Source organism: Myxocyprinus asiaticus, chromosome 32, assembly GCF_019703515.2.
Source record: "Myxocyprinus asiaticus isolate MX2 ecotype Aquarium Trade chromosome 32, UBuf_Myxa_2, whole genome shotgun sequence".
NCBI classification, from domain to species: domain Eukaryota; kingdom Metazoa; phylum Chordata; class Actinopteri; order Cypriniformes; family Catostomidae; genus Myxocyprinus; species Myxocyprinus asiaticus.
The window spans coordinates 19,202,879-19,219,240 of record NC_059375.1 but is presented as its reverse complement, the minus strand read 5'-3'; positions in this window follow the sequence as shown (position 1 = coordinate 19,219,240).

Genomic DNA, 16,362 nt, shown 5'->3' with positions numbered 1-16,362 from the left:
GGTGGTAGTGTGATGGTGTAGGGATGCTTTGCTGCTTCAGGGTCAGGGCGACTTGCAATAATTGAGGGAAACATGAATTCTGCTCTCTACCAGAAAATGGAGAATGTCCGATCATCAGTCTGTGAGTTGAAGCTCAAGCACAACTGGATTATGGAGCAAGACAATAGTCTAAAGCATAGAAGTAAGTCCACCTCTGAATGGCTCAAAATAAGCAAAATTAAAGATTTGGAGTAGCCTAGTCAAAGTCCTGACTTGAACCCGAATGAGATGCTGTGGCAGGACCTTAAACCGGCAGTTTATGCTCAAACCCTCCAGTGTGGCTGAACTAAAGCAGTTCTGCAAAGAAGAGGCCAAAAATCCACCACAGTGTTGTGAAAGACTGATCTCTAGTTATCAGAAGCGTTTGGTTGCAGTTGTTGCTGCTAAAGGTGGCACAACCAGCTAAGTTTAAGGGGCAATTAGTTTTTCACATGGGTGTTATAGGTGTTGGATAACATTTTTTGCTTATAAATATATATATATATATATATATATATACAACTGTATTTTGTGGTTGTCACAGGTTGCCTTTGTTTTATGTGGTATCTCATTTGAAGATCTAAAACAATTCAGCATGAAAAATACACAAAAATAGAAGAAATCAGGAATACTTTTTCACATCACTGTATGTGCTGTTTATATTGTACACAGTACGTAATATCTGTCTTTGTTTTAAGTCCCGTCAGTTCTGCCCTCCAAACAGTCACCTGCTTGGCACAAATAATGTGACAGCAAACTGGGCATGTCTCACCAATAGTCTTATTAATAGAAGCAAAGCATTTATTGTCTTCAAGCTGTGAGAAAGGCAGGGTAGGGCAAAGATAATGCAGGTGCCTTTCATTTCTGTCAACGTGCTTGACCAACAGATGGTAAATAACATAGCAACACAACAGTAAGTGCCCCTGCAAATTCGTTGAGAATGAAACCTCTTTGCAAATTAATTTTCAAATAATGTTGCATGAAGTTTGAAATAGATTATTAAAAGTGATTAGGTAAAACAGCCATTACTACAGAAAGATGTGTGGGATGATCTTTGCTCACTGAGGAGAGAACTTGGAAGAAGGCAGTTATCAGTTGCTACATTAATGTGATTAGATGGGGTTTGGAGATAAGACAGTAGAACATAATGCATTCAGACAACCTCAGAAATATCATAGCTGACCACTCTAATTGCCATCAGATTCTGTACATGAATCAGACTGATGTGATGCAATTGGAAATTTGTCCCAGAACAAAACTTTAAAGCAAAGCAGTGTAGAACAGAGTATACAATGACCTGTAAAAAAATTCCTTCTAGATACAGAGGATAATGTTATGCATGCATATCATTAAACAGAATTACAGGTCCGGAGGAGAAGCGAAAATATGAGTGGTAAATGGAAATATAGCATTGGAAGTGAATCATTGAGATGCTAGGGGCACCAAACAGGCACAGAGCAATGAAACCGTTCTAATCAACCAGCTGTCGTTTGGATTTATAGAAGATGCCAAATTATGCGAGAATGCCTGTATGTGAAATGTATGTGAAGCTCATTCACAGTGGCATATGTAAGATGGCTATTGTAATAGAATTTAATAGGAAGATTGCCCATCAATATTTTTAAATAATATTTTACATGAATCAAAGTCCACATTCAGCTTTTATTACTGCCCTGATTTTCATTTTAAAAGCATTTGAGAGTAATGCTTTGTATGCATCCAATGGAGGTCATATATTGTCCTTTGTCAGATAAACAGAAGGGGAAATACAGTAAATGGGGATGTTATCAGCTGAATATGTCTAGCTTCCAAGAGCAATATGCTGAGGATGGGTTAGACTGGGTCACATAAAAAAAAAAAAAAAACAGAAAAGAAAAGAAAAGAAAAGCAAAAAGAAAGCTTTGCATGGAGTCTCGACTGGTCAAGAGGTTTTTTTCTCATGTTACACCTCAACTGCACATGAACGGCTGCTCCATGAATTGTATCTCTTTTTGAATGCTGTGACACGCTGCACCCTCAATGTGCTTTTTACATTTTTTCAGATTTTTAGCCTTCATTGTGATGCAGAATACACATGTACTACTGTATATAGCTGTACATTTTATATTGTAAATTTTGAGGTTAAAGAGTTTAATCCTAATATAATGTAGATTAATTCTAGACATGTAGATGGTGTGAAATGGTTAATTTGACAGCGATCACTTGAGAATGGACTTTGATTAACTTTACCCTTTTTGCTGCTGATACGGTTGTGTTTCAAATGCACCATGCAGTCTAAAATAGCTTGACTAACTGTATAATTTCAATATGTAATCTTTTAATCTGAAGAAATGTATATATTGTTTTGCACAGTAAAGATGGTGTACTAAGTGTCATTTTGTGAGGAGATTGATAAATGATTTTTCTTGCTCCAGATTCACTCATTGTCACACATAGACAGGTATAGCAACTTTAAAAGTGAAGTGTGTATTGTTTTTCCATGTTCAAACACTTTATTCCAGTGTAATATGCAAAAACAACTATTATGTTGTGTTATCAAAACATTGCTCTGTTTGTTTGAGCATCATTATTTGTTTTTAAGAATATGAAGAATGCTTATTAGTCACCTGTTTGTACAGCATTTCTAATGAGGCTGCTTGCAAACACAATCAGGGCAATGTTTAAATCTAAAGCAGTTTAAGAAGAATGAGCATACATCATTTCAATCAGAGACACATGTTCTTCAGCTAGAAAAAATGAAAGAGTGATGTTTTCCAGCAAGAACTACAGGCTTGTTTGTCTTCAAGTACTGATCTTCTGTATGCTATCACATTTCTGTGATGGAGCAAAGAGCCACTTTCTTCATATTCTTCTTTATGAAAGTTATAGCTTGCTTGTCAAACTGAAGTTTTCTGGTAACACTTTATAACAAGTTTGTATGTGTCAACATTACTTAATGCTTTAGTTATATCATGAACTAACAATGAACAATTGTTTGCAGAATTTATTAATCTTGATTAATGTTAGTTTATAAATATACTGCTGGTCATTGATAGTGCATATTAGTTCACAAATTTAAAGGAATATCCCAGGTTCAATACAAGTTAAGCTCAATTGACCGCATTTGTGGTATAATGTTGATTACAACAAAAATAAATTTTGACTCCTCCCTCCTTTTCTTAAAAAATAAATAAATAAATGAAATCTGGGTTCCAGTGAGCTCCTTACAATGGAAGTCAATGGGGCCAATCCGTAAACGTTAAAATACTCACTGTTTCAAAAGTATAGCTACAAGACGTAAACAATATTCGTGTAAACATGATTTTAGTGTGATAAAATCACTTACTAAACTGATCTGTGTAAAGTTACAGTCAATTTTACAACTTTGATGCTATGACGACGTAACACTGTAAACCCTAAAACGACAGTTACAACAGTGATTTAAACAACTTTACTGCTTAAATAATACTTTTTTAACTGATTTTTAAAGGAAGAATTAATGTATGTGCTTTTATAAAATTATAAGCTGCACATTTACACCTTTAAACCCTCCAAAAATTATTTTGTTTATTTTTTTGAAATTGAAATCATTTTTTGTGGTAATCAACATTATGCCATAAATGTTGTCGATTGAGCTTAACTTGTATTGAACCCGGAATATCAAGGAGAAATTTTGTCATAATTTACGCACCCCCATGTTGGTGCAAAAATATGACTTTCTAGTATGCAACACAAAGGAGATGTTCTGCAGAATGTTAGCCTCAGTCAACTTCCACTTTCATTTTATGGAAAAACATATGCAGTGAAAGTGAATGGTGACTGAAACTATAATATTCTGCTTCACATCTCTTTTAGTGTTCCATGGAAGAAAGAAAGCCATACAGGGTTGAAACAACATGAGTGTGTGTAAATGATGACACAATTTTCATTTTCTGGGTGAACTATGATGTATGAACTTTGATGTTAAAAATATATGTAAAAATTAACTAAGATTGCTAAATGCTGTATATGTATTGACAATTGTATGTTTAGGAAATGTTATGTATACAATCTTATTGTAAAGTGTCTTGGTGACACTTTACAATAAGGTTCCATTTGTTAACATAAGTTTACAAGATTAGTTAACATGAACAAACAATGAACAATACTTTTACAACATTTATTAATCTTGGTTAATGTTAATTTCAACATATAGTAATACATTTTAAAAATACAAAGTTGTAAATGTTAACATTAGTTATGCACTATGAACATGAACTAACAATGAACAATTGTTTTTTTATGAACTGACATTAACAAAGATCAACAAATGCTGTAAAAATATATTGTTCATTGTTTGTTTGTCATACCTAATGCATTAACTAATGTTAACGAATGGGACCTTATTGTAAAATGTTACCAGTGTCTCATATAAAATACAACATAAGCAAAGTAGAATGTTCCATCAGGCTGACAAAATGTCTTTTGAAGTTTAATACCGCTAATTCCACCTGGCATCACTTTAATTGCAGCCTAAACTTACAAAGGAAAGTTAAAATGACCCTGTCAGATGAGGACTAGAGCTTGAACCTCCCGTCAGTTGTTCTTTAGTACACTGGTGGCCCCATGCAGATTCCACACAATACGCCGCTCCATGTGAACATGCTCTTCACACAGCGTTACCTTTGAAACAAAGAGGTCTCACGACTAATAAATCATACGGTCCTGAAGGACAGTCCCAAAAGCACTGAAAGTGAGAGGAGGGGATATTATTAGCCTGACATCATCAGGGCTATGGCATACAAAATGGGCTTGCAGACTAAAAAGGTATTCTCATTAAAGGGATTGTACACCAAAAAAAGAAAGAAAAGAAAACTGTCATCATTTACTCACTCTCATGCTGTTCTAAGCCTGTATGGAGATGTTATTCAAAATGACAGTTTCTTAAATGTCCCCAATGGTAATGAATTTGATTGTAATAGGAACTGGAACCCTTTGAACCAATCTAATGAGCTGTAATCTTCACAAAATAAAGGTATATTGCATGTGGCTTTTACAGCTCTCCTCTGAGCAGGAGCAGAGGACCATCGATATTCTCTCATTCTTTGTTTTATAATAGCCCTTAGGAGGAGACGAAAAATGTCATATTTTATAGAAAGACTTATTTGCTAATAGGCAAATAGCACCTAGGTTGTTGTCAGTATGTAGGTGGATAGGATTATCACCCCTTGACCTGGATATTAAAAGAGGTTGATTTGTTGGTTTTGGAGTTCCCCAGCACTGGCCAGCTTCACAGCAGTTCTAGCTGATGTCCTGTTCTAATGTGAAGAGGCTGGCTGCAATATTGCTTTAATCTCACTCTCCACTGATCCTTGAAACACAGCTCTATCGCACATGCTTATATGTTCATCTGAGATAGTGGTCTCTTTACACAACTGACATGATGCACCATATATTTACATTTTTGTAGAGCAAACTGACTAACTTTAAAACAAAACCATACATTCAAAAATGTTTATCCTATTTTTACATTTTACACATATCACAAATTTTCATAAAACTGAATTAAGTAATCTTGAAATATTGTACATATTATGAATTCATGACACATGTGAAGTATTCAGTTAAAAGGAATGAGGAGTATGTACTTTAAAAACTTAGTAAATAAATTGTATAGGTTTTAAATGATACAGTTTGATAAATGGCAAAGCAGCTACACTTTTCTTTTGGGCATTTCTTGAACTCGTTTTATACTTAGCAAAGTTAAGTATATTTAAATAAATCTAATTTAAATAATTTGTTTAAATCTTATTTTTGCCAGAAATAATTTATTTCAGGGTGTCAGTTATTTTTTGTATTTATTTTTTTTTAAACACACACACACACACACACACACACACACACACACACACACACAAAAACATCTTAAGATGTTGAATAAATAATAATAATAATACATATTTTTATCTTGTGTTCTAGTAAAATTTGCAAACATGACTGAAACAAAATAATTCCACACTTGAGAAGAAAAATTTAGTAAAAGATTTAATTTCGCAAAATATATCTCGAATTAAGTTAAAAAAATAATATTATTGTTTTATGCATAAACCAGTTAGACCATAAACTGTCAGATTTATGCTTATAACAAAAATTATATGCAGCACTATGCAAAAGTCTTAGGCACATAAGATAGTTATTTATATCTTCAGCTTAAGGAAATATACATTTTATACTCCCAAACATGAAATTTGGCAAATAGAAAAGATTAGAATAGAAGAACAGGGAGCCCTGCAACAAATAGCATGGCCCCACAGACACCCCCACTGAACATCGTGTCAGTCTGGGATTACATGAAGAGACAGAAGCAACTGAGACAACCTAAATAGATAGAAGAACTGTGGTGAATTCTTCAAGAAGCCTGGAACATCCTATCTGCCAACAACCAAGAAAAACTGTGTCCAGGTATCCCTAGGAGAATTAGTGCTGTTTTAAAGGCAAAGGTGGCCACACCAAATATTGATTTAGAGTTTTTTTTTTTTTTTATGTTTACTGGACTTTGTATGGCGTTATTTTTGAAGAAATCCTCACTATGCAATTCTTCAGCAGGAGTTTTCATTTTGTTTGTGTGTGTTATAATAAGTGGTAATCCAGCACTGGAGGTTGTCATAGGTAAATTAGTGTTTATTGCGACTGTGGGCAGCGATGTTCTCTCATGCACCCTGACGCATGCTCTGCTCAGTCCGGTAACCACCCCACCCACCCCCCAACCACCAACTGTCCCCCTCACTTTTTAAAAGAAAATGATGCCCAAGACAGTCTTGTATATTTTAAGGCTGTGTAGACATTTATACAGGAAAACAGGATAAAAATCTGATTAAGATAATTATTATATCTTAATTTATTATATATTAATATATTTGCCATTTGTATATGGTGGCTCATGCAAGGGGCTCCCAAGGTAAAAGATTTTCCTCTTTTCTTGTAATTGATCATATCATAAATATTGTTTGTACCACCATTTGGTGTATTGTTAAGGAAAGTTCTTTAGTAACAATTAAATTAAAAAATGATTTGTCCTAAATAAAATCAGGATATTCTATTAATAATTTAGGAGGCTTCCATATATGTCAAATAAAATTAGATAACATAATAAATGATCTTTTCTTCCAAATCAATTTTAGTGTGATTCTTATGTGGTCACAAAAAACAATAGCAACATTTCTGTTGAGTTCGACTGTCACAATGTAAAAATTATAATAAGAAATTAAGCCCTTAAGTAAAACAAATCAAAACAAGTTTTAGCACTTCCATCTCAAATTAATGTTTTTCAGTTAGATTATTACATGTGTAGATATAATATAGCAGTACACCAGTTGATTAAACATATTAAAATGTAAAAAAATTATTTCCTCTCTTTTTACATTCTGAATTCAATGTTTGTGATTGAGATGGTTTTACTTAAAAAATGAGGATTTAGACTTTTTCCACACTTTGAGATGTACTACAGAAACAAAATTCCACTTTATCTTACATTATACACTGACAAACTGTTTGGACAGTTCACCCAAAAATGAAAATTTTGTCCTTGTTTACTCACCCTCATGTTGTTCCAAACCCATCAGACTTTCTTTCTTCTGTGGAACACAAATACAGAAGATTAAAAAAAATTCCATGCTGGCCTGTTCCTTATAATGAAAGCGGATGCAGACCTGGGGCTCCAAAAAAGGACAAAAAGCACCGTAAAAGCATTCCGTATGATTCATGAACTATATTCCAAGTATTCTGAAGACATATGATAGCATTATGTGAGGAAAATACTGGCAGACAAATCTTACTTAACAGCTGTGGTCACCATTCAATTCCATTGTATGGAAAAGAGCAGCTTAAACATTCTTCTTAATATCTCCTTTTGTGTTCCACGAGGAAAAAAGTAATATGGGGTTAATCCCCCCAATATTCAAAACAAACAAGGACACCGCCCCATTATTTATACTAAGGGGTGTGCAGCAAATGCATTATCTGTATTTGTATCTGTTCTTATGACAGAATTATCTGTCTCTGTCTCTGTATTCGGATATAACTGAGTGTGGGTGGGGCTTAAACCTGAAGTGCTTCAAAACTAAATGAAATGCCCATTTTTAAATGTTACTCTTACATTTATAGTTTCTATTAATAGAATATGCTTTTTCATAATAATAGCCTAATAATAATAATAATAATAATAATTATTATTATTATTATTATACAATTATTTAAAAAAAACATTATTCTTTTTTTTCTTACCAGATGAAGCTGAATTTGTAGGCTACATTAACTGTGGAATATGTTGTTATCTGTGGTTTCTCCTGGTATTTCTGATATTAATTTCTGCACGAAACTGAATTTTCATTTGTCTGTGCATGTATAACAACATTATTCTGGAGGCAGGAGGTGTCAAGTAAAATGTGAAATGTCAAGCACACATTTTGCAGTGAATAATAAATACAAATTAAAACATTATAAGAAAGTAAAATAAATCAATATATCCTACAAACAGGTGAAAGTCCTGTAAGTCTATAAATGTTTACGATAAGAAATCATTATTTAGTTAAATAATAATAATAATAAAAATAATTATAATGTTAAATTTATATAGCGCCTTGCCAGAGGTAGCACAGTTTAAAGAAGATGAAAAAAAGACGGAGTTTCAGTTTATTCGTTTTACGTAAGGAGGAATATTCAGAATAGATGAATACTATATGGAGCAATTTATCTTTTTTTTGTTGTTGTTGTTGTTTTTTTTTTTTCAGAAATTAAGTCTTAACCAGATAATTTTCTTAATCACTGATGTGAATATAAATGTGGTCCAATTTAAGAGACGAATAGTCGGGCTCCGCCGTGAAATCATCACTTCAGAAATGTATCACCACGCTCAGGTTTAGGCTACACATGGGATACATGGGAATCACGTGTGAATCGTGTAATACATTAAAGGAATAGTTCACCCAAAAATGAAAATTTGCTGATAATTTACTCACCCTCAGGCCAAGAAGTATCTGAGTTTCTTTCTTCATCAAAACAGAATTTAAGACTTTTAGGATTTCATTTCAGGCCTCATCCTCTAAACAATGCAAGTGAATGTACTCCATTTTTTTGACGGTTCAAAATACATATTTAGGGTGCAACAAAATAATCCACACGACTCCAGTCGACAAATAAAGTTCTTCTGAACCCAAACAATTGATTATTTTTAGAAACAAAACAATACTTATATATTTTTTAACTACAAAAGTTTGCTTCCGTACATCTCTGTGACGTGCACTCATGAGAGGGATGATGTAAGCTCGTTGGTAAGGTCACGCGTCACGTGGAGGAGGAGGCAGGAAGCGCGTCATTGTTTACAAGAGACACTTGCACAGAGCACAAACCAAAACAGTCCAAAACAATTTCAAAACAATATAAAATAATATAATTTTTTTTTCCAAATAATAATAAAAAACATTACTGCAGTAAATAACCATCCTTTATTTCGGAGCAATGCCGTTATCTACTTGTGCTTTTTCTTTAGCAGAAATATATAGGCTATATGACTGTCAGGAATTCAAGCCACACAAGTTGTAGTTAGTGAAACCAAGTGCGAGAGCATTTACTGAGATTCACAGGATTTACAGGGTTTACACAATGAGATCAGTGGTACAGGTGATATCACACAGAAGAGAAGCTTCACAAACTGAAGAGGTAACAGGCGAAACAGCAGGGTAAGCACTAAACCGATATCGACGAAGATAAAGAGCAAATACAGACAGGTTAATAAACACTGCGAGGCCTTTGTGTGAGACTTGACAGTGAAGTGACGTGAAGGTGAGTTATTTATGCAGGCAGTGATGGGCGAGTGAATTGAGTGCAGGTGCGGTGAATTAGAAATCAGGCGATGAGGAATGGAGCACTGAGGGAGGCGTAACAATGACAAAGTTTTCACACATACCTGAGTTCGCTGGAATAACAGCACGGGCACAGCCGATGAATTCAGATATCGACCCTTTGTTTCTTTCGATGGTCTGAAATCCTCAAGGGTAAAATGTTCACTGCACACCCTCCAATATTTGAGAGAATGTAGGGGTGTACTGATATCCAGGTTCAGCGCGATAAGCCAGAGCTTCAGTCGCTCATGATCATGTATAGGCAATTGATGAAAAGTTTATATTTTTCCCGGCGTGCATTTTCTTTGGGGTTTCTGAAGGTTGAAGCATCCAGGATACACACACCAAACGACCATTTTGAACAATACACTTGTACAAATACAAATCGACAGCGAAGACAATTAAACTTTGTACAGCGCTGCTGCTCTTGTAAACAATGATGCTCTTCCTGCCTCCTCCTCCACGTGATGCGTGACCTTACCAACAAGCTTACGTCATCCCTCTCATGAACGCGTCACAGAGATGTACAGAAGTGAACATTTGTAGTTAAAAAGTATATAATTATTGTTTTGTTTCTAAAAATTATCAATCGTTTGCGTTCCTTTAACAAAGACATTTCAAGAAGTGGAAAGTGTATATGATGTTGTATCTTAATGTTACACTTGATAAGCTCCAGATGCGCACAATTAACAGAGACCGCAAACAGAGTCAAGACCACGCCCATCCAATCTGAAATCACACCGTGCACATTTTCATTAATAAGGTTTACACTTTAGAAATATTGGCTGCACAGATTCATAAATTCTCCTCATTTGTTTATTTAAAATATCGCTTTATCCTTGTGCCTCTTGGATAATCAGTCATACGATATATTTTATATTATTCGGATTAATCCATTATTCATTTTGAAGTCATTATTCGTGCCTTTACAAATAAGGCATTCGGCTTCGGGCACATCACTAATTTATACCATGGTTTGGAACATCATGAGGGTGAGTATATAATGACAGAATGTTAATGTTTGGTGAACTATCCCTTTAAGAGGCATTTTGGAACTAGATGAGGAACCCTATAACTCTTTCTAGTTTATTCTTGCAGGTCTTCTGTGTGTGAGTGTGAGATTGATGATTGAAGTGAGAATATGTGTGTTGGCTGCCAGAAACACAGGGTGCAAATTGCAATCAAATGTGACACGTTTGACTTTGTCTTTTCAAGGTAAGGTCACATTTGTGAAATTGTTCACCTTCCCTCATGAAAGACACCAGCGGCGTAGCTAGACCCTGGCTGATGGGGCTGAAGCCCCGGATCTTTTATTAATAGCACTGAATGTTTTTTTGTGATAAAAAAAAAAAAAAAAAGAGTGAGGCTTAATGTTCATTACATCAGCATACAAAAGCAACAAGGCAGGCTGCAATTCTGGCTTCACATGTAAATTAATTCCAATCAGTGAGCCCAACATGCATAAATTGACAATTCGCGCTTTGACTTTTTCCTGCTGTTCGTGCTCAAATTCATCAGATGAATCATAACGAGCGCCTCAAGTGGGAGCTTTCTATTTTCTTTCACAGGGGTGCAGCTTTTCTCTATCAGAGGCACTGAGGTTTTATTACGCAAGCCTTATTTCTAAATATATAATCTACAAGCCTAATTTCTAATCTTCATTTGCTTTTAACAATCCACACACCAAGTAGATTTTAATGCATGCACCAGTCAACTTGTTTGGTTATTCGGGTTTAGTCGGGTGTCAGTAGGCTATGCAGGCATAAAGAATGTTTATTGCAATGGCATTTCCTCAAACGCAACTCAAAATATCAGAACAGTGAGCTATAAGTATAAATAGCACAATACAAAGGTTTTAAAATGATAAAAATCACATTAAAGTCAAACAAAAATGATCAAACTGTCACTGCCTGTACATGCGCTCTGTCCGTGCTGGTTCACATTTCCATGTCAAGTGCGTGGATTAAACTGCTGCGTTTAAATAGCCTCTTTGGGGTGCCTTGATTTTTAAATGGTTTAAAATCAAATGACATTGAACTTGTCTATTTATTGTATTTAAGTGCACACCAGAGCAAAAAGGGGGGGGGAAACACTGTCTTACCGTTTATCAAGCGTTGAAACTTTGCTTTGTTAAAAAGAACCTAGAATCATGAAACCCAACAGAGGTGTTTCGAGATGCGTTTGAAAAAAAGAAAGTTATGTTTTAGTTAACTCGGTGATCCCACCATGCCGTTTTATTGCCACGTTTAAAAAAAAAAAAAAAAAAAAAAAAACAATTTTGACAATAAAGTCTTAATATTTTGCGAATAAAGTAAAAATTACGAGAATTAAGTTGAAGCATTATGAGATTACAGTCGTAATAGTTTGATAATAAAATCATAGCATTATGATATTACATTTCATATGAGAATAAAGTCAAAATTATTAGAATAAAGTCATAGCTTTTTGAGATTATAGTCATAATATTTTGAGAATAAAGTAAAAATTATTAGAATAAAGTCGTTGCATTGTGAGAATAAAGTAGTATATTAGAGGGGGAAAAAACCTGAATATTAGGATAAACAGAGCATCATTATCACAACGATAGAACAGATGCCGAGCCTGCAGCTTCATTAATGCAAGAGATGGATGTGGAGGATGTAGTTAAATCATAGGCCTACTTTAGTTTAAGATTGAGCAATAACGAATCCTTTGGTCTTTTGGCTCATCAGTACTGAGTTATTAGTATCCAGACTCTGCAGCGGTTATGTAGGAAATGTAATTTATTCAGGAGAAAGAAGAACCAGACAGATTCGAGCAGTCCCGCTTGGCGTTGTTGCTGGGTTTTCCTCTCTAAACCATATTGTAACTGAGGGTGGGATGTTACCACATACAATAGCTTGAAATGGACCTATATAATTCACAGCAGTTCCAATAATTTTTCGCTTCACTTGAGTGTGAGCCTAAATCTCGTGCCTCCCTTGACAGGCGCCCATGTTGAAAACTCCTGTGCTAATGCACACCTTATTCATGAACAGAGAGCTTGCAAAAACTTCCCACAAATTCAGCTCATTTGCATAGCCAAGTTATCTCCCTGGTTAGTGGTGTTGTATGTAAAGACCCAGATGCTCCACTTTGCTGTTGTCCACCACATCACTTTCCTTTCGATTTATTCTCAAAATATTACAACTTTATTCTCATATTGCTTCAAATTTCTTCTCATCATTTTTACTTTATTCTCAAAATATTATGATAAATGATAATTGCAAATTTAAATTGTTAAATTACTTTGATTTTATTGTTAGCATTAGTTTCTGCACAATTAACAAATGAGCCGACAAGTTGTAATTTTCGCTTTTATCTGCAATTTTAATTAAAAGTGTGTTTTATCCGTTTATTGTGTGCCTGACGTTTGCTCATATAAAGTTCAGAACAGGTGTCAGTGTTGTGTGCATAATATAGGCCCTAATTGTTATTTGACAGGTAGGGTGGCCATATTCTAAGTCATGGAAGGAAGGATTCTTCTTATTTTTATATTTTAATATGCCCTGTGGGCTAAGCCCTGGATATTACTAAAGTCAAGCAATGCCCCTGAAAGACACTCTCAACATCACTCTCAGGATTTTACTTGTTAGCAATCTGCAAAATATTTCTTCTTGTTTCAAGCAGGACAGATATAATTTCCCTTTGGACCAATCCAGTATCCTGACCAAGGCTTTGGGTCACAAAATCCTCTCTCGATGTACTTTACATTTTAATGGAATAGACCTCACTGTAAGAAGCACAGTCATTTACAGTGATGCTCAAAAATTATTCATAGATGCTTATGTAAGTCAGTCTTCATACTTGCAAAAGCAGACTCAAAGTTAATGCAGTCTAGGAAATAAATTAAGCGTTTCCAGATATAAAATGTTTTATATACATACTTTTTCATTACATTTATTTGTGTCATGATTTGTGAAAAGCTCTGTTTTATCCTAGGCTTTATTGCAGGTTTTTAATTGTATAATTTGTATGAGTAATTAAAAGAAAAGAAATGGGTTAATATCAGTTCACTGACCTTGCAGAGACAGCACTGGAGATTAATGTAGAACTGAACCAAAATGGTTTCTATTCTATTAAAGTACCTAGATGTGCTGAGACCCCTTTTTTCAAATTAGCTGAAAAGAATACATAATGAAACTGCCGAAACTTGGGGTGAATTTGGGTAATCTGGGACATTGGGAGACCTATAAGCTCTGATGTGTACATTTCTTGATATATCACAAGCAAGTCTATGTAAACGTCACCAGATTCTAGCTCAGTTGTCGTGTGATTAAGGTGAGGTGAGTTAATGTTTCCTTTAAAAAGGAATGAAAAAAGATTTTCAAAGATAATTAAGACACAAATCTGTCATAACGAAAACAATGTTCCAAACTTTAATCAGATGATGTTTGTGATGTGGTATGGTTGGCTGTTTGTCTGTCATCTCCTATTGTGTGACAGAATTTGCATTTTCGGGTGAAGTATCCCTTTAGTAAGTGTCCCAAATTTCAAAGTGTACTGTCCCAAATTATGAAAAGCAAAAAAATGGGTTTTGCGTATTAAAAGTGGTGACAAAGTAGTAGCATAATACAGTATGTTGTTCCTACTTTTTATATTTTCCTTTCTAAATAGTAAGAAAATAATCTGACCTGTTACCATCAGTAAGAAAATATCTTAATTCCCACAATATCTCATTTGATGGTTTGAAGTGTTGGGTGACATCACTGTAAATAACAGAAGTTGAAAGTGCAAAACACATCCCTTATTCACCCTATTTCTTTGCAGAGAGCTTTGTGTGTTAGAATAATAAAAAAGAAGCATCCCTGCGGCTTGCCGGCTCAGCTTTTTTTTAATTATGTGCTGACATTTGAGGTTGCTAACACTAACTCACAATTCACAATCTCAAAATATACTTATGTTCATGCACAAGAAAAGTGTGGTATGCAGCCACAGACTAATTCAATTTCAGCATTTCTTATTAGAACATGGTCTCCTCATCTAATTGAACCAGTTCGGTGCTGTTCCAAAGAATTAAATATAGAAGTTAACAAACTAACAAGAACAAAGAATGCACTATCAGCATACAGCAAAGCCTGTTCTGTCTGTTTATATTTTTGTACTTAAAAAAGCAATTATTTTTGAAGGCCATCACTGAGAAAATCAACCAAGAACTTGATGTGCAAGACATGTTATGAACCAAACATACTTTCTCCTTGAGGATTATAATGTACATGTGCAGTATGCATTACAGAACCAAGCCCTTGAAAATTCCAATGACAGTTAATAATAATCAAGCCGGTAGGAATTTAATTCCAGATGATCCTAATCATTTTAAATGTTTTTTTAAAGCAGAGGTCTAAAACAGCCCCTTAGCACCTGCCATATCACAAAGTCAATCTGGATCAGTGTATATGTGTTGGAGCCACTCATTGACATTCATAAGACATTTCGAGCATCCTTGTGCTCATCTATGCCTTTGTAAATAACAGTAAAGTCAGCGTCACCACAATATTTTCACCATGTTTTAAATTACTTTTCACAGCACTAAAACAGGTCTTCTCTCCATTCTAAAATGTTAAAGAACTAGAAAGCATTGTCAGTTTAGTAGTTTTTAATGTCTTGAAAACATAGAGATCTGTTGTAGAACTAAAAGGTTTGGATTGAGATCGCACTGTGAATACAACATCTGAAAATTTATTTTCAATAAAACATTGAAAATCTGGGATTTTCTTTTTCATTTAAATTCAGAAATAAACAATGTTTTAGGATTTTGCAACAAAGAAATGTTAAGAAGCTAAATTAAGAAGAAATATTTAAGATTCTGCACTTTTTGAAGGTCATTTTTTAAATATATGCAAATTTGCAACTTTGACCTTTGTACAAAAGGTCAGATTTCCTTGCTTCCTTTGAAGCACACAAGATGCTCTTTAAAAGAGTCAAATAATGAGTCTATGCCAGCTCGAGTGCATGCTGTCACTGAAGCAAAAGGGGACAAAACATATATAAGATATCCAAAATTCATATACATTTTTTAATTCAACATGACACTCAATTGTTTATGCTCATAGTATCATTTTTAATAAGAACAAATTTATTAAATAAGAAAAACACAAAACATATAAACAATTCACAAGACTTTTGGACCCTACTGTATAAATTCCTGAGCAGATTATGTTTGCATTGATGGCAGTGATTTGTTATTTATTCACAGGTTACAATGGCTTGAAAAAAGATGCGACTAGAGCAACGATGCTCAATATGCAGTTGCATTTAAAAAGCTATTTCCAACAAGAGTGATGAGTTGCTTGTTTTGCAGAGGATCCCACTGGTATGAGGTAATTGATGAGTGCAGTTGTTGGGCTGGTGCAGTGACCCTTCTGATAAGGGAGCAATGAAGCTCAATATGGCACTCCTGAAAAATGTCAGAAGGCGGCTGGGAGAGGAGGAGGGGATTTTCACTCTAAAACAAATGAAGTAGAAAATG